At 38.4% G+C, this 26910-nt stretch overlaps 1 pseudogene; it reads right to left on the bottom strand.

Annotated features, from left to right (window-relative positions):
* Positions 1 to 393: 393 nt before the first annotated feature.
* Positions 394 to 26646, bottom strand: LOC132316451 (putative disease resistance protein At5g47280; annotated as a pseudogene).
* Between the last annotated feature and the right edge of the window lie 264 nt (positions 26647 to 26910).

The raw sequence follows: 26910 nt of genomic DNA, 5'->3' as shown, positions 1-26910 counted from the left end.
CAAAACTGCAATAACGTTCCAAAGGCTTCATTACCAATTCACAGGAAACAACTATGAATTAAGTTCATATTGCTTACACTCTATATATATTGTCACATATCAGGGGAAGTAAACAAACACTTACGTATTGAAATTGCATTATTAGAACTTGCAATCAAGACAGGCAACTCCTTGCAGTACCCAATTGCTCGAGAAATCCTCTTCCTTCAAGCATGATGAAAACAATGTCTCAACATAGTAAATAAGTAGAGAGAGATGCTTTACAACGTTAATTTCACAACCAACACCCACAAACACCAAATATTTAATGACGTCAACAATAATAATAACAACGATGAACAAAAAACAACCGAATGTACATAAACATACCCCAGTTTAGACACCATTTTCTTATCATTTCTCAGAAGCGATCGGAAGATGAGTCTTAAAAGGTTCCCAGAGATCGGAAGCCTCTTTGCTGCATATTACCTCCTTTAATTTTACTGATGACGGCAACTTATAAAATTCACAACCTCTCAAGTCGAGCTTTTCCAAACCACACAACTCACCGATCCCCATTGGCAACTCAGTCATGCTTAAACAGTCAGATATATCAAGAACTGTTAATTTATGGAGACTTCCGATTGACTCAGGTAGCCCCAAAAGGCTTGTACAGGCATGAAGCCTCAGCATTTTCAAACTTGTTCGCCTTCCAAATCCTTCAGGGAGTTTTTCCAGATAATGACATTTAGTGATACTGAGCTTCTCAAGGCAGGCAACATCACAAAGCCCCTCAGGCAATTCAACTAAATCATTGCAACAGTCGATATTGATCTCCCAAAGATTAGGGAACATATGGGGCATATCGATGGTACAGTTGGTAAAGGCCTTGCCAATCTCACACATAATCAAGGATATCTTCTGTAAATTCCCGAATTGTAATGTGGATTCACTAAGGAATGAAACTGAAACTTTCTCAAGTCTGATTCTCTTTAGACCAGACAAAGAATCAAGTAGATGAAAGTTGCTCAGTTTCGCTGGGAAGAAACCATAATTCGCAATGATCAGAACCTTCAATTGGTCCATTTTCTCCATGAATTCAGGTAGGCTGTAGTTCATTGACTTGAAATTCAATATTAGAACTTCAATTTCAGGTAATATTGCACCAGCTTGAGGAGAGTCGCACATTGTGAATTTGTTGGGGTGGGGAAAGAAAAAAAAAATTAAAATTTCCAATTACCAACTATTCTGGAGTCGGTTTTGCTTTGAAAATGTGAGATAGCAAACCTGTAGAGATGGACAAGAGGCGGGCTTGGAAGGGTCGATCCATTTTTTCAATCCACCACTTGAGCAGCAAGTTTTGTTTTTGAAAAATGTGAGATAGCAAACCTGTGAAGATGGACAGGAGGCCGGCTTGGAAAGGTCGATCCATTTTTTCAATCCACCACTTGAGCAGCAAGTTTTGTTTTTGAAAAATGTGAGATAGCAAACCTGTGAAGATGGACAGGAGGCCGGCTTGGAAAGGTCGATCCATTTTTTCAATCCACTAGCAAGTTTTTTTTTTGAAAAATGTGAGATAGCAAACCTGTGAAGATGGACAGGAGGCCGGCTTGGAAAGGATAGCAAACCTGTGAAGATGGACAGGAGGCCGGCTTGGAAAGGTCGATCCATTTTTTCAATCCACCACCTGGGAAGGTCATTTCCACTTATCTCCACAATTAATCTTTTCCTCTGTTCAACAGGCTCTTTGCTACTCTGGTGAATAGCCAACTCTCTCAGCATATCATGCTGCATGACAAAATGCTCTTCGGTTTGAAAATGTGAGATAGCATGTTTCCTGTGAATAAGAGTAAATCGGGTTTATTTATGGTGAAATTCAATTTTTAGACAAACACTAATAACAAGTAGCCTAATGACATGCTCCATGCTTGCTCAATCAATTGCAGAAAAAGAATGAAAGAAATTCAGGTATCCATAATTATCAAAATAACCATGATTGTTCATTTTAAAGAAAAATACGAATCTAGAATACCTTGTAAGAACAAGATTGGCAAAATTTCGGAATGAAAGTTCATAGATGTTGCCAAGAACATCGCCTTCCTCTAGGTTGTATAGTCCCACCCCAATATCGATAAGAGCGGTGGCAGGGATCCTTTGATCTTCAGGAAATGAACCTAGGTCCAGGAAACGCTCTTTGACATTACTTTTTTCACCCAACGCATCTACGCTAGTTTTTAGACGAATAAGCAATTCTTTGTTGGAATAAAATAGAATGTCCTTCTTTAGACCATTGCTTCAGTGCCCATTCCCATAACACCTCAGGTTGTCCACACAGTGATCTACCAACCACTGTAAGGGCCAGTGGGAATCCCCTACAGCCTCTCACTATCTGCAAATTAAATTAGTTGCAGAATTTCAGACAAGTATACACAAACTCTACATCTTGATCTTCAATTAAATGGAACTAATGCAGAATTGCAGATAAGTAAACAGAAGCTCTACTTCTTCTTGCAAATAAATTAATTTTACATTCATATTTCTAATTATATACATACTCTGAAGTCAGTTGGGACATACTAACCATGATTTTATCCATCAAATCAAGAATAGAAAAAATAAAACAAAATAAAAAAAAAAAAAAAAAAAAGAATTAAAAAATACAAACCCTAAAGCTATGTTACATGGACCCTTTAAAAGTAGGTTAAATACATGTGTCCGACATAATTACTCAGATATGGAACAATGTGACCAACACTTTTGGTTGGACATGCACCTAAAAATATGTCCAAGAATTTTATTTATTATTTTATTGCCTAAATTGAACCCTTTTTTCATTTTATTACAAATATTTAGTAGTGTTCATGTGCCTGTCTATTTAGAGATTTGACACATCCGATACGTGGATATATACCCGACCGATGCACGTACCCAAGTCCATTTAACATAGCTCTGAAGCCAAAAAAAAAAAATCATGGTATTGAAGGCTGAGTATTTCGGATCATTCAAAAAGTACGTCTTTTGTATACTACCTTGTTGACAACATCTTCTGATATGTCAGGGCTCCCATCTTCAGGAAATGCTGAATTACGAAAAAGAATCCTAGCATCTTCATCATTCAACAGTTTCAATTTATACGTGGAACCAAATGCAGGAAGCACAAATCTTGATGTAACCAATATTTTGCATCCTGGTATTGTAACGACCCTAGCTGATGCCAAGAATTTTACAAAAAATTCGGCATAACCTCCCCTAAAAATAGGCCTACCATACCCTGTTTAAATTCATTTTTGACCTATCATGGCTCAATTTCTGAATTCACGGCAACAGTATATGATCATACACAATCAAATAACACCGATAATTACTTTAACTAAAATTATCCTTCCCATTCATCAACAAGGTTACATGACAAAGTTTTGCAAAATATACATATATACCTTTATACTTTTAGTGCTTTGCAAAAATAATGGGAAATATACAACAGACACAAAAGTGAGCTTCTAGTATCGCTCAAGCTTGAGGTGGGTTGTCGTTCACCGGTTCTTTTCCAAGACCTGAAAAAAATGTATAAATAGTAGGGTGAGCTATATGCTCAGTAGGTGACACTTAAGACACAAATCTTGTGTCCTTGTGAATTCAAGCAAAGCATAGGCCAATGGGAGATAGGGATCATACAACGTAGGGGATCAAATACAACATACAAGTCAATTCCAAGTATAAACAATGCAGTGCAATGAAATGAAATGCAATGCATGTCAATGACACTCCCCATTTTCATTCTCAAAATCATCACTTTCAAACGTTAATACAGCCCGCCCTTTGGTAACCCCGCCGCGACACGAAAGGAGGATTGGCTAGTGTCCCTAACCCTTGGTAACCCCGCGGCGTCATTATGGGGCCCAGCTAGCTCAACCACGCTAGGGCGACTCCCTAGTCCCCTCTAGGCTATATTAACCTCCGGCCCGTTGGTAACCTCGCAGCAACCGGGTTTCGCATAAAACCATTTTATCAAAAACACTTCCCTGAAATTCCCCATATTTATTTCAAGAACAATTTCTCCTATTTCATGCAAACCCAATGGTATGTGCATGCATATATGTTCCATACATTCAATGTCATGGCATTTAAAATTTTCCATCATAAAATTAAACATTCAACATGTTTAACATCTCCCAAGTAATTATTAACACATTGAGATACAACAAAATACATTTAAGCATGTGCATGTATATATATATATGAGCTCAACATCATGAATTGGGAAATTTGGCGCAATTTAAATAAGCATACTCTCATACATCAATTTCAGCATGCTAGCACATAGTAAACATAGGAAATCAATAACTAAATATAATTTGCACATGAACCAACCATATTCAAGATCGTGAAAACCCTCTAGACATCATTAATACCATCATAGATATAATTAACTCTAAATTAAGCATATTTAATACAACATGGAGGTAAAATTCACAATAGAATAAGACTAGAGTGGATTAAGATGCTCCTACCTCAAAATAGGCAAAACCCTATAAATGGGTTTAAATTTTTGAGCTCCAAGGAAGGTAGCAAAACTGGAATTGCTGGTACTAGAACGTAGAGCTCGTCACACTCGTCGTTTTGCCTCAAACGGCACCTAAATCCGGCAAGTAATGAAGATGGAATCAAGGATTGAAGTTGAAAAAGAAAAAAGAAAAGAAAAAAAGCAGAAGCAGCGAGAGAGAGAGATATGAGCTGCCGAGAGAGAAAACAAATTGGAATTAAATGGGTCTGCAATGACCCTTATAACTCAAGTGGGCCCCACAGTTGAAAAGTCAAAAACTTTACATTCTCCCTAACTTTAAAAAAGATTTCGTCCCGAAATCAAGACATACCTGGAGAAGAAAACAACGCTGGGTACTTGGACCGAACCTCCTGTTCGAGCTCCCAAGTAGCCTCCTCGACTCCGTGGTGTCTCCAAAGGACTTTCACCATTGGTATCGTCTTGTTCCTCAACACCTTCTGTTGTGTGTCAAGAATCTGAACTGGTCCTTCCTCGTAGGAAACATCCTCATCAATGTCCACATCAACCCAACTCAAAATGTGAGATGGATCTGACTCGTACTTCCGTAACATCGATACATGGAAAACATTGTGGACCCTATCCAACTGTGGTGGCAAAGCAAGCCTGTAGGCAACCTCTCCTACTCGGTCCAAAATCTTAAACGGTCCAATAAATCGTGGCGACAACTTGCCACTTTTCTCGAATCTCATCAATCCCTTCCGTGGAGAAACCCGTAGAAAAACATGGTCTCCCACCTCAAAGGATAACGGTCGTCTCTGCTTATCAGCATAGCTCTTCTGTTGGCTCTAAGCTGTAAGTAACCTCTATCTTATCAACTTAATCTTCTCAGTAGTCTCTAGTACAATGTCGGGTCCTAAGGCGGCTGTCTCACCTACCTCAGTCCAACAAACAGGAGACCTACAAGGTCTACCATACAACGCCTCAAATGGAGCCATCTGGATGCTCGTCTGATAACTGTTGTTGTAGGAAAACTCAATAAGTGGAAGGTGATCCTCCCAACTACCTCCCAAATCAAGTACACATGCCCGAAGCATATCCTCCAAAATCTGGATAGTACGCTCCGACTGACCGTCCGTCTGTGGATGGAATGCCGTACTAAGATGCAACGCTGAACCAAACGCTACTTGAAGTCCTTCCCAGAACTTCGAAGTGAACTTAGCATCCCTATCTGACACAATGGTTACAGGAACTCCATGCAACCTTACAATCTCCTTCATATAAAGAACACCAAGCTTCTCTGCATCATCTGTTGCCTTAATAGGCAAAAAGTGAGCCGTCTTGGTCAATCTGTCAATGATGACCCATACGGCCTCATTGCCCCTCCGTGACCTTGGAAAACCTGTCACAAAATCCATAGCAATATGCTCCCATTTCCATTGCGCTACAGGTAATGGTTGCAACAAACCAGCTGGCCTCTAATGCTCGGCCTTCACTTGCTGACAGGTAAGGCATCTAGCCACAAACTGTGCAACATCATTCTTCATCCCGCTCCACCAATATTGACGTCTCAAATTGTGATACATTTTAGTACCACCTGGATGAACTGCAAAACGGGAAGTGTGAAACTCCCGTAGGACATCCTCACGACAAACTGTGGGAACCACCAACAAACCCCTGAACCGTAGACCCCCATCTGCATGCAAGGCCTAATCTTTCATTGTCTCACCACTAGAGATCAAAGCGTGGATGGCATCTAAGTCCGGGTCCTGTCTCTGTGACTCAATCACTCATACAACAAGAGTAGGCTGAGCCACAAGACTAAATAAGAATGCCGACTCACTGCAACCATCATCATCACAACACTGTAATCCTATCTCTGCTAGATCTTCAAGCATCTTCCACTTTCGAATAGCTAAACTGGCCAAAGTTCCACAAGATTTTCGGCTTAAGGCATCAGCTACAACATTTGCCTTGCCCGGATGATACTGCAAATCAAAGTTGTAATCTTCCAAGTACTCAACCCATCGTATCTGTCTGTTGTTCAAGTCCTTTTGGGAGAAAAGGTACTTGAGACTTTTGTGATCTAAAAATACCTCGAATCTCTCACCATACAAGTAGTGTCTCCAATACTTCAAGGCAAACACAACTGCCGCTAACTCCAGATCATGAGTAGGGTAGTTAAGCTCGTGAGTCTTCAACTGTCGAGACCTATAAGCCACTACTCTACCATCCTGCATCAACACACATCCCAACCCGTCACGTGAAGCATCACAATAGATCACATAACCCAAGCCACGCTCAGGTATCACCAACACTGGAGCTGTAGTTAATCTCGTCTTCAACTCCTGAAAAGATGAATTACAGGCCTCATTCCAGACAAACTTGACCCCTTTCCGGGTCAAACGGGTCATAGGAGCTGCCAAATGGGAGAAATCCTTCACAAATCTCCGATAGTAACCCGCTAAACCAAGAAAACTGCGGATCTCAAACACATTCTTGGGTCGCTCCCAAGTCAAAACTGCTTCAACCTTTGATGGATCAACTGATACTCCACCTTCTGAAACAACATGCCCCAAAAACTTCACCTCCTGTAGCCAAAACTCACATTTATCTTATTTGGCATACAATCGATGCTCCCACAAAATCTGTAAAACAATACTCAAATGAACCTCGTGATCTTCCCGAGTCCGTGAGTACACAAGAATGTCATCCACGAAAACTACCACAAACTGGTCCAAGTAATCGTGAAAGACGCGGTTCATCAAGTCCATAAATGCCGCTGGCGCATTAGTGAAGCCAAAAGGCATAACAAGGAACTCATAGTGTCCATACCGTGTACGGAATGCTGTCTTCGAGATATCCTCATCCCTAACCCGCAACTGATAATAGCCAGACCTCAAGTCAATCTTCGAGAAACAACTGGCTCCCCTCAACTGATCAAATAAATCATCTATCTTTGGCAAAGGATACTTGTTCTTGATGGTGGCATGATTCAACTTCCGATAATCAATGCATAACCTCAACGAACCATCTTTCTTCTTAGCAAACAAGACCGGTGCGCCCCACGGTGACACACTCGGTCAGATAAAACCTTTCATCCTCAAATCATCAAGCTGCCTCCTCAATTCTTCCAGTTCAACTGGTACCATACGATACGGTGCTATAGAAATCGGCGCGGTACCTGGCATTAACTCAATAGAGAACTCCACTTCTCGGTGTGGAGGCAACTCTGTCAAATCTTCTGGAAAAACATCCAAGAAGTCACAAACAATCGCCGGATAAACTTCTCCCACGACATCATCTTCTTCGGCTAGAAGACTAGCTAAGAAATAATCACCATAACTTCGTCCACGAACTCTATAAAACGATGAAATGTGGGAATCACTCCGATCTCCCACGAAAAAGAAACAGTCTCCCTCGGGAGTGCAAACTGTAACCCTTCCTCTGTAACAGTCGATCGTGGCATGAAATGAAGCCAACCAATCCATCCCGAGAATGACATCAAAGCTAGTCATCTCCAGGAGGATAAGGTCAAACACAAAGGTCCGCCCAGCTATCACAATGGAGCAATCCCACACAACTCGGCTCAATGACACTGAAACCCCAACTGGCGTATCAACACATAACGCCCGATCCATGAAACTAACCTCTAACCCCGATGTAAGTGCAAATGATGATGAAATGAAAGAATGAGATGCACCAGAGTCAAATAAAACACGGGCCCAACAACCAAACACTGGAAATATACCTCGAAGGACTGACGGTTCAGAAGATGCATCAGTCTGTGCCAGTGCAAAAACACGTCCTTGTGGTACCTGTGCCTGAGGACTGCCAACCTGAACACCTGACTGCTGCACTGACATAGTAGGAGTATCCCTCCTAAATGATCGTGAACCCTGTGAAGACATAGTAGGCTGTGGTGGTGGTGGTCTGAAACCTGACTGAACTGTAGCCGATTGTGACGGCCTCTGCTGTGACCCTCTGCCACTAATGGTGCCTGCTCTCTGACTCGGACAATCACGAATCAAGTGACCCTGCTGGCCACACCCATAACAAGCCTTCGGAGCTGACGAAACTGAAGACGATCTCATCGGACAACTGGACTTGTAATGTCCGGGCTGCTGACACTGATAATAAACAACTGCACTCCTGTCAGATCCAGCTGGGATAGGAGTGGTAGGAGCAGATCTTGTAGACTGTTGCCCCTGAAACTGAGATGGACTGCCCTTGTTCCTTTTCCAAGAAGATCCCTCTGAGGATGGCCCTGCACCCCTCTTTTGCTTCAATTGCTCTCTTCTTGCATCCTTCTCTCTATTTTCAGCCTCCAGCATCAAAGCCCTTTCCATTGCTTCAGAGTAAACCTTAATAAACTGTGCCGTGATCAACGGCCTCATTCGATCATTAAGACCCGAGACAAACTTCCGAGTCTTGTTAGCTTCATCTCTCACCACTTCTGGAGCAAAACGGGAGAGTGAGGTGAACTTGTTCTCATACTCCGCCACTGACATGTTCCCTTGAATAAGATTATGAAACTGGTCTTGTAACTCCCATCTTTTGGAAAGCGGAAAGTACTTTTCATAGAACAGTTCCTTGAACCTGTCCCAACTCATCTCTTCAATCTTGTACTGGTTAGTGATCGACTTCCACCAAACCTTGGCATCCATAGCAAACTTGTAAGTTGCTAGGATGATCTTCAAGTGATCCTCTGTCACATCCATTGAGGTCAACTGAGTTTCGACTTGATCCATGTAGTTGTCGGCTACCATTGGATCCGCACCACCCTCAAACAAAACCGGCATCAGCTGAGAAAACCCCTTAATAATCTTAAGACGCTTCTGAGCTGGAGTCTCCTCAACTCGAACTGTAGGTTGTGGTACCAACTGCGGCTGAGCAACAATCGTTGCCCTTACGACATTTTGCAACAAACGATTAAACTCCAGTGCCACAGAACCTTCACCCACTTCTACGGGTACGGGTGTTTCAACATTCTCTCTTCTTGGGGGAACAGCTCTTGGGGGAATCAAGTCCCTAAGAAGTATGTTCTCATCATTTAGCTCCTCCGGATTGGAGCTGGAGCTCTCACCAACATCACCCCTTGTTGGTCTAGGGCCAACTTCTCTAGGTTCCTCACGCCGTGACATCGTGCTATAAAACGAGAAAATGATTCAGAAACATGACACTAAGGTCCACTGTGGACGACTCAACAAGAATTAATACCGTACAACACTTAGCATGCAAGACTATGCAAGAAACATTTTAACATAAACAAGTAAGCAAGTAAGCACATAGGCAGTTAAGCATGCTCATTTAAATAAGATACCACGTAACAAGTAGTCAAGTAAGCAACACAAACAACATTCCATGCGACTCTATGTAGGCCTCTACCCGTCGTCCTAAAGGTTTTCGAACCTTTGCTCTGATACCAAATTTGTAACGACCCTAGCTGATGCCAAGAATTTTACAAAAAATTCGGCATAACCTCCCCAAAAAATAGGCCTACCATACCCTGTTTAAATTCATTTTTGACCTATCATGGCTCAATTTCCGAATTCACGGCAACAGTATATGATCATACACAATCAAATAACACCGATAATTACTTTAACTAAAATTATCCTTCCCATTCATTAACAAGGTTACATGACAAAGTTTTGCAAAATATACATATATACCTTTATACTTTTAGTGCTTTGCAAAAATAATGGGAAATATACAAAAGACACAAAAGTGAGCTTCTAGTATCGCTCAAGCTTGAGGTGGGTTGTTGTTCACCGGTTCTTTTCCAAGACCTGAAAAAAATGTATAAATAGTAGGGTGAGCTATATGCTCAATAGGTGACACTTAAGACACAAATCTTGTGTCCTTGTGAATTCAAGCAAAGCATAGGCCAATGGGAGATAGGGATCATACAACGTAGGGGATCAAATACAACATACAAGTCAATTCCAAGTATAAACAATGCAATGCAATGAAATGAAATGCAATGCATGTCAATGACACTCCCCATTTTCATTCTCAAAATCATCACTTTCAAACGTTAATACAGCCCGCCCTTTGGTAACCCCGCCGCGACACGAAAGGAGGATTGGCTAGTGTCCCTGACCCTTGGTAACCCCGCGGCGTCATTATGGGGCCCAGCTAGCTCAACCACGCTAGGGCGACTCCCTAGTCCCCTCTAGGCTATATTAACCTCCGGCCCGTTGGTAACCCCGCAGCGACCGGGTTTCGCATAAAACAATTTTATCAAAAACACTTCCCTGAAATTCCCCATATTTATTTCAAGAACAATTTCTCCCATTTCATGCAAACCCAATGGTATGTGCATGCATATATGTTCTATACATTCAATGTTATGGCATTTAAAATTTTCCATCATAAAATTAAACATTCAACATGTTCAACATCTCCCAAGTAATTATTAACACATTGAGATACAACAAAATACATTTAAGCATGTGCATGTATATATATATATGAGCTCAACATCATGAATTGGGAAATTTGGCGCAATTTAAATAAGCATACTCTCATACATCAATTTCAGCATGCTAGCACATAGTAAACATAGGAAATCAACAACTAAATATAATTTGCACATGAACCAACCATATTCAAGATCGTGAAAACCCTCTAGACATCATTAATACCATCATAGATATAATTAACTCTAAATTAAGCATATTTAATATAACATGGAGGTAAAATTCACAATAGAACAAGACTAGAGTGGATTAAGATGCTCCTACCTCAAAATAGGCAAAACCCTAGAAATGGGTTTAAATTTTTGAGCTCCAAGGAAGGTAGCAAAACTGGAATTGCTGGTACTAGAACGTAGAGCTCGTCACACTCGTCGTTTTGCCTCAAACGGCACCTAAATCCGGCAAGTAATGAAGATGGAATCAAGGATTGAAGTTGAAAAATAAAAAAGAAAAGAAAAAAAGCAGAAGCAGCGAGAGAGAGAGATATGAGCTGCCGAGAGAGAAAACAAATTGGAATTAAATGGGTCTGCAATGACCCTTATAACTCAAGTGGGCCCCACAGTTGAAAAGTCAAAAACTTTACAGGTATTGAGATCATGAATTTCCGAATAAGGGATTCTGACTCAAACCATACATCATCCAGGACCAACAACTTGGGAGTTGTTTCTATTTCATTCAGGTTCAGCGAGTTTTCCAATTTATTGAGGTTGGGCGTCTTTGATATCGTGACAAAGATAATGTTCTTAAATTTTCGTGTCCAAGAATGATGTTTTCAAATAAGTTAGAAGTACATAATGTAACACATCAAAAGTTTTAAGTTCATAGATTAAATTGTCACCAAGCTTCCAAGCATTCAAAAGTCCAGTAAAAATTTGATAATCATAAAAAAGTGCGAAATCAATCATATATATATATATATACGGAAAATGATAATTGCACTACTCAGGCCCAAAACTCAAGCCGATGGTAATGTATCACTATAGCTGTCCTACACTTAGAAAGATAAAATTTTAAAGACAAAAATATCCTTACAGATTTCCAATTAGCAAAGACTCTCGATTACCAGTAATATCTCTCTTCATCCATCTCTATCTCATAGTGAAACCATTCTTTATTTTCTTCTCTCACCCTTTTCTCCATTACCATCATTGATTTCTGATTAGGATACACAAATATATCACTTTACATTACTTGATTTTCTTCCCGCCGGAGATAGTTTTGTGCAAAAGAGTCCACCGGAGATAGTTTCGTGCAAAAGAGTGTTGATCATACCCAACAGCTCTGCATACAGACAGGCGTCAGTTTTATTTTTATTTTTATTTTTACTTTTTTCTCTTTTCTGGAGTTATGATGAAAATTTTATAAACATGTTATTATTATTATTATTATTATTATTATTATTTTATGTTTTGCGAAATTTTGCATACTCTTATATATATATATATGAAGGAGAGGGACAGTGCTTTGATAAAATTTTAAAAACAAAATTATGGGGATTGAACTGCAGTATGCTTAAGAATCTGTATATATACATATATATATCATGATGATTTCTTTTTAGAAATTTATATATTATTATACATCTATCTAGAGAAAGACACTGTGCTAATAAAATTTAAAAAAGGAATTTAAGGAAATTTTAATTATGGTTGTTTTTTAAAGATGATCTCAATTAAGTGACCTTAAAAAAGGGAGGATTAATACAAGAAGGCAATATAAGGATAATTTTGTCTTTGAAAATTCATGTTGTTTTAATGGACATGCTAGTGGGATCATTTGTCTTTTTGTGCCCAATACATTCTGCCTAACAAAATAATTTATCTTTTTGTGCCACATACATTCTGTCTAACAAAATAATTTGTCTTTGAAAATTCATTTTAATTTGTCTTTTTGTGCCACATACATTCTATCAAACAAAATATATATATTCTAGCAAAATATATGGGTCTATTTACTTTACTTTATGTGAGTTGATATTTGGGCTCCAAAATAATTCTCAGCCGCTCCACTTCTATATATTCATACATAAAATGACAAAAATAACCTAAACTATCCAGCTACATCTTTTGTTCCTCATTCTCTCTAGATTCCAAATATATAAAAAGATGTATATTATATATAATTGTGGTACATTAAATGAACAAATATTAAACTTTTGAAGTTTCAACCAAATCTATCTTATCTATATATTATTATTAAAAGTGCAAAGTGTTTCATTATTTTAGTATAAATATAAAAAATATTTCTTATTTATTATGAAATTTTTTAACCAAAAAAAAAAATCTAATTAGACAAGAAATTTGTAAAGAAAATAAATATATAAGAGTGGAACGCCTGGGAATGATTTTGGAACGCCAATAACAGCTCCTTACTTTATTTCTTTGAAAGTAGAACAGAAAAATAGAAAACAATTCCAAAATTCATTTCATTGATAATTTTCTGAGTTATTAAAAAAAAAATAAGAAGAAGAAAAGAAAAGAAGAGAGAGAAGGTCATATTGTAGTTCACACCCCACCTGGTTTGCATTAAAAACACTCATCTACAATTTGGAAAGAGTGTGATCCAATTGCACCCCAAAGTCTGCAATTTTAGACAATGACACCCTATTTTATATATAAGGAGTCAAATACTGCCTTTAGTGATACAAAATGTCTAAAATGCCCCTAAATAAAATATTATATTTTCATCCAAAATATCAACTCTTTTAAATGACCTTAATACCCTCCATCAATATACACCACATCTCTCTCTAACCTCTTCCTATCTCATCCTCTGCAATGCCCGCCCATGTTTTGTGCACCTGTACTCACCCTCACCTACCCCGACTGCCCCCAAAAAACACTGCCACCACTACCGCCACCTCTCAAACTCCTATACACCATCACCACCATGCCACTGCCACCTCTTTCCACCATGGACACCCTCATCGTAGCAAATAATCGCTCTAATCGTTGTTGAAGACGACCAACTGTGGATGTACGTAGGTTATGTCACGTCAGCTATATATTCAAAGCATGTTGACCACAAGCAAGAACAAGACAAATGTTTAAACACTTGGTCGATATACATGGACTCTGGCCAGCTCAACACTAGCAGCTGGATGATAAACCTATAGAGCAAACCCATAAACGGTCGATCAATTGGCCTGGAACCTCGATCCGACCAAGCCACGAACGATTGATTGATAGGCTCAAAACCTTGATCTGACCAAGCCACTAATTGTCGATCGATGGGCCAGAATCTCAATCCGACCAAGCCACGAACTGTCGATCGATTGGCCAGAACCTTGATTCGACCAAGCCACGAACTATCGATCGATGGGCTCAGAACCTCGATCCAATCAAGCCACAAATTATCGATCGATGGCCCAGAACCTCGATCCGACCAAGCCACAAACTGTCGCTCGATGGGCCCAGAACCTCGATCCGACCAAGCCACAAACTGCCAATCGATGGGCCTAGAACCTCAATCCTACCAAGCCATAAACTGTCGATGGATATGCCTAGAACCTCGATCCGACCAAGCCACAAACTGTCGATCGATGCCCAGAACCTCAATCCGACTAAGCCATAAACTGTAGATCGATAGGCCAGAATCTTGATCCGACCAAGCCACATTATCGATTGATGGCCTAAAACCTCGATCTGACCAAACCACATTGTCGATCGATGGGCCCAAAACCTTGATCTAACCAAGCCACGCTGTCGATCGATGGGCCCAACAATGCCACGAACTGTTAATCGATGGGCCCAGAACCTCGATTATACCAAGTCATAAACTGTCCATCGATGGGCCCAAAACCTCGATCCATGTTATGGCATGTCGATCGATGGGCCTCGACCCTCGACATGACGCGCTAAGTCAGGGAACTAGCGACGAAGAGTTATGGTAGGACTATTCGAGACCATTGAGAATGTTGAAAGGATTTTGGAATAGAGGATGGAGAATCAACTTTAAGTCTTGGCAAGGCAGACCCAATTTGAGGAGAAAAAGCGAAAGATAGGCTAGAGTAATCACAGAGACCCTTACAGCCACCCTCTATTTAGGTCATTCAAGGAAGGTATGTACACCTGATAGTAGATCCAAAAAAGTAGGGATTAGGGCATCATGATCTATAAAGGGACATGGGCAGCGCTGGCTCACTTTATCCACAGCCCAACAGATACAATCTGGATGACCTAAGGCTATAAAAAAGTGGCTTGAAAAAGAAGATCGAAGTATAGACATCGGGCTCTGTTAGACTCGAGACTTCGTTCTTCTCTACCATCATTTTAGCTTTCAGATTGGGCTGTTTTCCCTCCTTCAATCCATTTTATTGTATTCCTCATATTGTTTTAGTGATATTCCTAAATATATTATCATCTTTAGTTTAACTTGAAAATCCAGTACACACTTCAACAAAGGCGTATGATGTGGAGCCATATCAGTAAATTAATTGCGTTAAATTTCATCGCTGAAGGTTTCAGAACATCGTCAACGAAGAAAAGGAAATGGAAGAGTTGGGTTGAATCACCCTATTTTCGGCCCAAACCGTCGCCGGAAGGGGCATCGCGTGCCCCCACACCCTGCAATTGCTTCGATATTATTCTCGACTTGGTCAATCGCCACCACCCTTCAACCACTTCCACCAACACCACCGCTGTAACGGTCCCAAAACTAATGCCAAGAATTTTTTTTTTTTTTTTTTTTTTTAAAAAAAAAAAATTCGGCATAACCTCCCCTAAAAATGGACCTACCGCAACCTGTTTAAATTCATTTTTAACCTTATCATGGCTCAAATTCCGAATTCACGGCAATAGAAGATGATGATACACAATCAAATAACCTTAATAATACTTCAAACTAGTATTACTCTCCCCATTCATCAATAAGGTTTACATGTTATCAAATTCACATCCAAAATATCATCAAATACCTTAATTACATTATATGACAAAGTTTTTGCAAAATATACATATACACCTTCACACTTTTAGTGCTTTGCAAAAATAATGGGAGATATACAAAAGACACAAAAGTGAGCTTCTAGTATCGCTCAAGCTTGAGGTGGGTTGTCGTTCACCGGTTCTTTTCCAAGACCTGAAAAAAATGTATAAATAGTAGGGTGAGCTATATGCTCAGTAGGTGACACTTAAGACACAAATCTTGTGTCCTTGTGAATTCAAGCAAAGCATAGGCCAATGGGAGATAGGGATCATACAACATAGGGGATCAAATACAACATACAATTCAATTCCAATTATAAACAATGCAATGCATGTCAATGACATTCCCCATTTTCATTCTCAAAACCATCACTTTCAAACGTTAATATAGCCTGCCCTTTGGTAACCCCGCCGCAACACGAGAGGAGGATTGGCTAGTGTCCCTGACCCTTGGTAACCCCACGGCGTCATTATGGGGCCCAGCTAGCTCAACAACACTAGGGCGACTCCCTAGTCCCCTCTAGGCTATATTAACCTCCGGCTCATTGGTAACCCCGCAGCGACCGGGTTTATCAAAACCATTTCACAAAAACTATCATTTCCCAAAAATTCCTCATTTTCATTTCAAGACAAATTCTCCCATTTCATGCATCCCAATGACATGTCCATGAATATACATATAATCTCAATATCATGACAATGTGAAATTTTGGCATAATACAATTAAGTATGGTCTCATACATCACTTTCAGCAAGTTTACACATAGTAGACATAAACTCAACACATAGGCAAGCTTTTCACATAATACATCACATGTGCATAAACATACATTTCTCTAGACAACATTAAAATAATCATTAACACAATTAATCCCCAAGTAAAGCATGTTAGCACATAAAAGAGGTATAATTCACAAAAAACACCACAAAGCCATCATCTATACATGCTTTTCACATAGACAAGTCATAACCCTAAGACATGAATTTTTTTCTAAACATCACTTATACCTCATTGAAGCAATTAATTCTCAAATTTAGCATGTCTAGCACAACAAAGAGTATAACTCACAATGGAACAAGAAGAGAGTGGATTAAGATACCCTTACCTCAAGATTGCACCAAAACCCTAGAAAAAGGTCTAAATTTTTGAGTTCCAAAGAAGGCTCAAAACTGGAAATTGCTTACATCAACGCGTAGAGCTCGTCACACTCGTCGTTTTGCCTCAAACGGCACCTAAATCCGGCAAGGATTGAGAGAGTAATCAAGGGTTAAAGCTTGAAGTGAAAAAAAAAAAGAAAAAAAAGGAAAAAGAGAATGAGCCGAGAGCAGCAGTCGGGAGAAAGAGAAAGGAAAAGAACAGAGACTAACTTGGTCTCTTAATTCATTTAAAAGGGACGTGGGTCCCACCTCTCTTTTTCTAATTTCTTTTTCTCTTTCTTTTTTTTTTCTTTTAATACACACCGCACACACAGGCATATATATATATATAAAGGCACAAACATTACAACTGCCCTACGATTGAAATGGCCATCGGTACCAGATCAGTGTGAGATATATGGTTTGTAATTGGCTAATTTTGTTGTCAAAACAAGTCCAATCGAGTTATAATTTTTTAGTTAAAAAAATTCAAGATTAAAGATCGGAGGCAGATTTGAAAAAGTTTAAGTGTTCATGGTTTACTACACTCCGGAATGATGAGAACAATGTTGTAAAAAGGTATATGAGTGAGTGAGAACACTTAGGAAGTTTTAAAAGGTTGAAGGAAATAGAGAATTCTTTTCTGTCCAGTGGGAACCGGTAGGGCTTTCCTTGTACCGGTAGCTAACTATGGTTCATAGCAGGTTTCTTCACTGCCAAGGCTAAACCGGTAGTAAAAGGCTGAACCAGTAGCTATAATGCATCGAAAATCCTTCTAACCTTCTTGAAACGGTAGCCACAATGAATAGTTTTGGAAATTTACCTTTTCATTCTGTTTGATTCCCTTTTGGACTAGATTTCTTTCTAAGTCCTATGCATGAAATTTTCTATATTTTCAGAGGGATTAGGACATTCTAAACTCTATATAAACCCTGATAGTAATCTAGGTTTATTTATGGCTTTAAGGAACATCAAATATATATTTTGAGAAAGCTTTTAGAAAGAGAAAATTCAGAAAATCAAATCTAAGTATTCTGAATGTATTTTTGAGAGCGCACACATATATTCTTGAGTGATTTAGCAATTGTAATACCCCTAATTTTAAAAGAATAGTCTTCGTATTTATTTTATGATTTTATTGCATTTTAAATTTTGTTATTTGATTATTGGGTTTTTGTTTAATTGTTTAATTATTTACGTAAATTATTTGATTATTTATTTATTTGTTTTAATTGAACTTATATGCTTATGTGGACTTGACCTAATTGTTTTATGTGTTAAGTGTTTAGTTGTAAGTAAATATTTAAATTAAATGTTTGTTTAATTTTAAGGAGTTGGGCTTGGACAGTAGGAATGGACCTACCGTTTGAGTCTCATGGATTACTTGGATAGGGGATTAAATGGGTATGGTTTTATCTATGGATAATTATACATATATATATGGGTATATATGTATATAGGATTATGTAAATTACTAATTATAATTAATAGTTAAATTTATAGTGATATTCAGTATATGATATATATTATATAATTATAATGGTTATATATATATATATATATGATATCACGTAGGATTAGGGTGCCAAATTTTATACATATAATTAGTTTATATTATAATTCCTTTTCTTTTTCCTTAAGTAACTATAATTAGGTTAAATTAAATTAAATGTGCCTATAAATATATCTTATTACGTCTACCAAGGGTTTTAGAACCTATTCACGTAACAGTAGAGGCAGAGAGAAGGAGCAGAGAGTTTGTGAGAGAACGGTGAGAGGAGGAAGAGAAGGTTTAGCCAAGAACCAAGGTTGAACCAAGAAAATGAAGAAGGGTTGTTGTTCAAGGATTGCCGGAAAAATCCAAGAAGATGGCAGCGAGATTTTAATCCGAATTCTCAAAGGCAAGTTCTATATCTTACTCCTTCCGGTAGACCTGTGTTCTGTGAATGCCTAGATAATCTCCAGGATTAAACCGTACTTTAAAAACTAAACTTGTATGCATATTAATTTAGAGGTTTAACTGTATTATGTGTTGTTGCTTGAAACAGTTTAATTTTATCTTTTGTATCTTAAGATTATTGTTAATGATGCATGTTATGTTTTTATGAGTTTCTGGGATTATTTGGGACTTAGTTAGGAATATTAGAGATCTTAACAGAGAGGGGCGGAAGGATTGGAAGTCGCTGGAGATGAGAATGACGCCTGATACCAGGGAGAGAGACGGCTCTCTCTTGGAGGGAGGCGGCTCCCATGGAGAAAAGCCGAACGAGCGCTCAGTACTGACGATGGCCGAACGAGGGTTCGGATGGTTTTCTAGGACAAGTGTTTGGTACTGACGATGGCCGAACGAGGGTGGTTCGGATGGTTTTATAGGACAAACGTTCAGTACTGACGATGGCCGAACGAGGGTTCAGATGGTTTTCTAGGACAAGCGTTCGGTACTAACGATTGTTGAACGAGTGTTCGGATGGCTTTGGACGAACGCTCCGTACTGACGATTGCCGAACGAGTGTACGAATAGCTTCGAACAATGGATGTCTTCGGACAATGGATGGCTTCGGACCATGGATGGCTTCGGACAATGGATGGCTTCGGACCACAAATGGCTTCGGACAATGGATGGCTTTGGACAATGGATGTCTTCGAACAACGGATGGCTTCGGACAAATGCTCGGTACTGGCGATTGCCGAATTAGTGTTTGGATGGCTTCGAACAACGGATGGCTTCGGACAATGAATGTTTTAGGGTTCCAGAACTATTTTGGGTTATTAATGGGGATTCTAAATAATAGTTTATAATATATTAAAACCCAATAATGCATAATTTAATTTATATGTTAATGATTTGCACAATATGAAATTTTAAACAAATTTACATGTTGTTAATGGATATAGAGGATTTAATTGTTTAATCTTATTTTAGCAATTTAAATGGCTGTGACATGATTTTTTTTTAAATCTTGCATTGGATGCATCATATGGTCATATACATGTCAAATTTTTATTATACTTATTCTGGATTTTAATTGATGAACTACTTCTTTATGTTCTATCAATTATATGGATTTTGTGGATTATATGCACCGGTATGAGACGGTGGCATACTTGGGATGGATTAGTTCAAAATATTAAATCCCACCTATTATGGAATAAAAGAATGGATTAACTAAAATGTTAAATCCTACTTATTTTTCATGTCAGATCAGCTGAATCAGTTGGATGACATACTGGATGTTTGTTTTATGTTCTGTGTCAGGATGGATTTATATATATATATGATTATGGTACCACGACATGAACTTGAGTCTCAAGATTGATGGTTGGGGAGCGTATATGCAGTGGGATGCATAGCTGGCTATAATGGTTTGAAGTGTGCCATGTTAGGTCTAGGTACTCATGCCCATTTCAGGTGCGTTTTGCATGTTACCGGTAATCAGGTTGAGACTGCCTTGTAGTCTAGTGAGAGTCCCTTAGTGTGGATATATATATTTATGGACTAGATAGTTATTATTGAGTTATTTAGGATGTATCTGCGTATCGGGTCTTTGTTTGGATTGTAGTTAGTATAGAACTTGTTCGTGGGCCTGACCCACTATTATTTTTCAGGTGTTCGACAGTTCCAGGTTTAAAGCTTGATCGTACTGAGCAGAGACAGTCACTCACTCTTCCGATGACGTATGATTTTTCTTTATACTTTAGATTTTGGATTTCCTTTTTAGTTCAGTTCTTTTCAATTGGGTTTTTTTTTACTTTGTAATAAATATTGGAGGTTTTGGATTTAGTGAATTATTTAATTAATATTTCAAGGATTTTTATTTAGATTCTTTTCAGCTTATTTATTCTTTAAATTCTTTTGTACTCATACTTGATTATATACTTAATTATTTGATATCTCTCGGATCTGTGCTCGGACTTGATCACCTATAGCTCTAGAATCGAGGGGTATCACAGTAGTGTTGTTCTCTATCTTATCAAAATTAGAGCTATATTGAAGATTCAGAGATTCCTAAGAAAAAGCAAGATTTAATTCTTCTACATCGAGTTCAGATCTTGAAAAACAGAAGTAAAAGCGATCACACTTTGAAATGGTCAAAGCATTCGAGGAGTGTTGTTTGATTTACTTGTTACTCTTCTACAAAGCCTGAGGTTAAGTTGCTGTTAGATGGGACATTGCAAAGCCAGAGAATTGTCAGCAATTGGTGTTAGATAGAACGATAGTGTATGAGCCAAAGTCAAAGTTCAGTGTACTTTGTTTCGAACATAGTGCATCGGTTTACTTTGGATTGCATAGTCCACGAGGTTTTTCCCATGCAAACAGTTGAATTATTTTATCAACTAAGGTTTTCTTGCTAAAAATCCTGGTGCAATCTCTCTAACCTTATTTGCTTTACTTTTCAATATTTATATTTGTGATTGTGGATGATTAATTAATCAGATAATTTAATCAATCATAAATTGGGCAAGTTGACCTAATAATCAGATCTAAGTCATTAAAGAAGTTAATCACAAATAAAATCAACTAATAGCTTCTGCACCCCGCGTTAACACTGTTTTCACAATAAGAACCCTTCGAGAAAGCGATTACGATCGACACTTTCGAGGACGTCTTTTCAGCTACCACCCACCCAACTTTCGTCTTCGAACTAACGATAGGTCATGGTTAGATGACGACGACGGAGGCTGTTTCCATAGATTCTAGCGGCGAGGGGTTTCTATAAATTCTGGCCGCGAGGGGTCCATCGGTTCCAGCAGCAATCGGTTGTGCCAATGGGTGGGGTGACTTCATCCATGGCGGCCAAGTTCACTTTCTTCCTATCGAACCCACCTTCCTCGGTCTCTTTCTAGAGACATAAACTCCTTATTCTCTTTATTGTGTGGGTTTGTAACAATGAGACACCTTCGACACCGCCAGCGGTGAGGCCAAGTTGGTGAGTGCTCTTGCAACATTGATTGATGAATGCTCTGCTATTGTTGTCGCCGGTTTAGCATGGCAATGGATCGGAGAAGAAAAAAGATTGGAGTGCTTTATGAAACTGGGTTTGGTGTGATGCTATGTAAGGTACTTTCAATGAAATTACACCAAATATAATACGTGATGCAATTTCAATGACCAGATTATTTAAGTGCTTAACGAATATGTGATGTAATTTTATTGATATAAAGGTTGCGGTGGTAATGGTGGGTTTCTCATGAAATGGTGGGTGATGGTGGCAATAGTGGGTGGTGGTGGGGTAGATAAAAGAATGTGTACATGTGGTATTGGTATGAAGTGGTGGGTGATGGTGGCGATAATGGGTGGTGGTGGGGTAAATAAAAGAATGTGTACATGTGGTGTTGGTGTATATTAACTGAGGCTAGTTTGGTTATTTTAGGTGGTCAAAGGGTAAATATGTACTTTCGTTATGTTAAGGTGTCATTGTCCAAGATTGCATACTTTTGGGGGCAATTGGATCACACTCTCCCCAAGTTGTATCCCCACGTGTCTTTAATGCAAACATGGGGTGTGAGTGCAATTTACCCATTGTTTTAATAGAACAAAACTAAAGAAGTCCATGGTCCACCGAACTGTTGATCATCATACATAATTTGGACTCAACTAAGAATTGAACTGTAACCATTCTAGCACACAACTCTATGCAACCATTGAAATGATCTCCGGCCATAAGTCCTTAACTAAACATTTGAAGGCCTTTTGACAACTTAATCACTCGCCAATCTCCAAATTATTAGTTCCTTCCTAAGTGCATCTCCAATGGGCTATCTAGAATTAGGCTCTCTGAATTTGCCACATCAACATTTTTTAATAGTCACGTCAGCATTTCCCATAACCACGTCAACGTTTTAGAGTCTCCAAATTTTAGTTATCGTATGTACTTCAATGGTGTACTTTCGCTCTCCAAAAATATTAATATTTTTAAATTTTTAAATTTTTTAATAAATTTTATTTTTTAACTTTTTCCTAACGGCTATATTTATAACGACTATATTTTTCATCTTATATAAACAATCATTTGTTCATCTCATCATCATTACATTCATCTCAACTTATTCTAATAAAATATCAATTCACATCTCCTTCAATCTCAAAATTCCAATGGCTTCCTCATCACTATTTTTTCTTTTGTCAGGCACTAATTCTTTATCTTCTTCATCATCCTCTTCATCTTCCTCTTTATCAGATAACCCTATTGACGCGTTGATTCAACATAATCAAGACGTCTTTCGTTCGATTTTGAATTCAGTGAACCCAGAGATAGTAGAACAAGTCTTTAAACTGTGTAAGAGGAGGTACATTCATTGTGATTGAAAGGGAAGCCACCGTCAACTAATGAAAGACTATTTTGGCGAGAATTGCACATATCCACCGGAGTATTTTCATAAATGATTCAGGATGCGACGAGAACTATTTCTTCGTATCTTGAATGATGTTAAAGCTTATGATAACTACTTCATCCAAAAAAAGGATGCAACAGGCCATTTAGGGTTGTCGTCTATACAAAAGATAACAACTGCAATACGTATACTCACATATGGTTGTGCAACCGATCATTGTGACGAGTATATTAAAATCGGCGAGAACACTGCCATTGAAACCTTGATGACATTCTGTAAGGTTGTTGTTGATGTGTATGGGAAAGAGTATATGCACTCACCCAACAAAGTCGACATAGCATGACTACTTCGAGAATGGGAAGAGAGAGGACTCCCGAGTATGCTTGATGTTATTGACTATATGCACTGGGAGTGGAAGAATTGTCTGATGGCGTGGCATGGCGTGCACAAAGGACGCTCTCATACGTCTACGCTCATATTGGAAGCGGTTGTCTCAAAAGATTTGTGAATCTAGCATGCATTCTTTGGAATGCCGGGTTCACACAATGATGTTAATGTGTTGGATCATTCTCCGGTATTCGACAGTATCGTTACTGGCCAAATTCCTCCAGTTAATTTCATTATGAATGGCTATTACCATAGAATGGGGTATTACCTATCTGATGGTATATACCTTAAGTGGGCAACTTTGATGCAAACCATCCCGTACCCAACTACAGCAAAAGAATTTTTTTTTGCTTAGAGGAAAGATGTGGAACGAGCTTTTGGGGTCTTGCAGATCAAGCGGGTAATAACGAAACGACTAGTGCGTTTTTGGGATAAAGAGGACTTGTGCCTTATAATAAAAACTGCATCATCCTTCACAACATGATCATTGAAGATGAGCGTCATGCCAATGTTGGAAGATAGACTCCGCCACTGGAGGAGACAATCTCGATTCCTACTTTAATTCAAAATCCATCGGTCTTAGTGGTACAAATCTACTCTCGTCAAGTCCAAATTCGCAATAAAGAGACAAATACACGGTTGAGAAAAGATTTAATTGAAAATTTGTGGAATCGCTTTGGTGAAGAAAGTGTTTAATTTATGTTGCATTTATTTATTTTTAAATTGTTATGAAGTTTATGTAATAGAATATTTATTATGTAATGTTTTATTTTGAAATAAATAATTAAATTATTTATTGATTAAATTATTTACTTTTCATTCATTTTCAATGTCGCGCTACGGAAAGTTTCAATCTGGATTACTGAAACTCCTGTCAGCTCACAGATTGACGTCTTCAAGAGACTTAGAAAAAAATGAGGATGGAAAAGTCAAGCTGAATCTTATTGTATTTTACAGAAGCACTTTCGTACGGATGGACTTGTTGATTGGTATACAATATCTAATATCATTTGATTTATTAATTTATAGAGTTGAAAACAAAGACACATTTTTTTTAATAAAAAAATCATATTTTAAAATAAATTTCATTTTGTTAGGGAAAACAAATAAAAAAAAATTATTTGGTTAACCAATATACCAATATAGCTATTAAGACACTGTTTAGGTAAGCCAAACAATACCTAAAACAACTATAATTGTCGATAGGAACATTGAAAATTTTGAAAAGGCAATTTTTTAAAACTTTTTTTTGCCCAAAAAAGGCTTTAAGGCACTGTTTGTGTCAGCCAAACAGTGCCTTAACGGCTCTTTGATTCAATTATTTTGAGGGAAAAAAAGAGAAAGCAAAATAACCCAAAAATCTGATTTTTTGCTTTTATTTCAGTCAAACATGACCTTACAAAGAGTGTTATGGGCTAAAACAAGGATTTGGGCCACAACTTAAAAAAGAAAAAGAAAATATAGGCAGCCCGCGCTCGCTAACAGGTCGCCAAAAACAGCGACCCATTCCTCGATCCACATGACGTAGCCCAATTTTGGCGATCCACAATGGAGCAGATAGAGTCGCCAAAAGAGCCCAAATCGCCAACAGGCCAACCATTGGACTTAATTGCTCTAAAGATTGGGTCACCTTCCACAGTGAATTTCTTGCCAATATCAAACAACAAAGACAAGAAAATGAGAAAAACCCTAATTCCTATCAGTGTCTTTCATTTGAAAATTGTGTTTGATATGAAATGTTAAAAGGAAAATGAAGGATTTGGTTATCAGCCTGAAAAAAGGAAAGAAATAAAAGGAAAAACTAATATTAATCAGCCAAACACAATATAAGAAGTAATTAACAAGGGACAAGGACACCTTTAGAAAGCTCGTGATTCAAGTGGGAGACAGCGGGTGTGAGTTTCTAGCTAACATGCGACAATAACCACCAAAAAAAAATTAAAAATAAAAATAACAAGAAGAACAAGAAGATGAGAAAATCCTTGATCCCTGTATCAGTGTAACTTGAATATCGACGTCACGGCAGAGCTTTTTGGCCAAGGTAGTCTTCCCACATCCTCCAGGAGCCGAAAGCACGACCACTCGTACACCATCCTTGAGCAACTTCATCTTCAATTCTTGAAGAGGCACGTCTAATCCAACAGTAAAAGCTGGAACTCCTGGAGCTCCACGCAAACCTTCAAACGGATTCGGACCACAAACCCGTCCACTTTTCCTCATTTCATCCAATATTTCATTCAGCTTCACCTGATTTATCTTGATATTCATTGTCTGCACAGCTTGCACATAGATCTGAAAGAATTCCACAACTGAATCATACGATTCTTGGAGCTTCGTCCAGTAGAAAGGCGCCACGAAGAAATTCATTTTCGAGCACTTGCGGACAAGCTCCGCCGCCTCTAACAACTGGTCGGTGAACCTTTCGGTTTCTTCCGCCGGATGTTTCAACTCTCTGTCTAATTTCTCGATTTCACGTATAATTGGTTCGATTAGTTTCAGTGTTGTTTCGAATCGGCCGAGTATGGACTTGAAGTTGGTATCATTGTGTTTGACCTCCCGAAGAGCTCCCAATACTTCACCAAATGCAGCCCCTCCGAACAACGCCGACGCCATCAAGAGAAATTGGGTTTGCTCTGCACAGAAAGAGAAAACCAATTCACTGACAATCAAGAGGAATTGAATTTGGTTTCTGGATTTTCTGGTTGTGTTTTCGATTGTCAGTCAAGACTTCAATGAAATGTGTGAGTGAGAAGCAATGAATCTTTTTGGAATTTCAGAACTTTCAGTGTTTTTTCCAGGAATTCAATAATTAAATTCATGATAAAAAAATATCAAAGGAATAATTCTTTTGATTTTGTGAATTGGGTCGAAACTTCAGACTCTGCGCTTAGTTGACCCATGACACCCTTCAGCTCGTCAATCTTATTTCCCACTAACGATCGTTGGTTTAAATTGTAGGGTTAATTTTAACAAAAACTCCCGTTATGCACGACAAAGATTTTCACATAACTAAAAGTAATTTATTTCATTATTACGAGGGGTGAATTAAAAATCTTTATCGCACATTTAATTGTATGTTAAAATGACAAAAAACATCTTTTCTTTATTAAAAGTAATTAAATTATTAAAAAAAAAAGATAATTATAAAATAGCATATTCTGCCCCA

Source organism: Cornus florida, unplaced genomic scaffold, assembly GCF_030987335.1.
Source record: "Cornus florida cultivar Cherokee Brave unplaced genomic scaffold, ASM3098733v1 CherokeeBrave_3.0.0_Hap2_Chr07, whole genome shotgun sequence".
Taxonomy (NCBI): domain Eukaryota; kingdom Viridiplantae; phylum Streptophyta; class Magnoliopsida; order Cornales; family Cornaceae; genus Cornus; species Cornus florida.
This window is presented reverse-complemented; position numbering and strand designations above follow the sequence as displayed.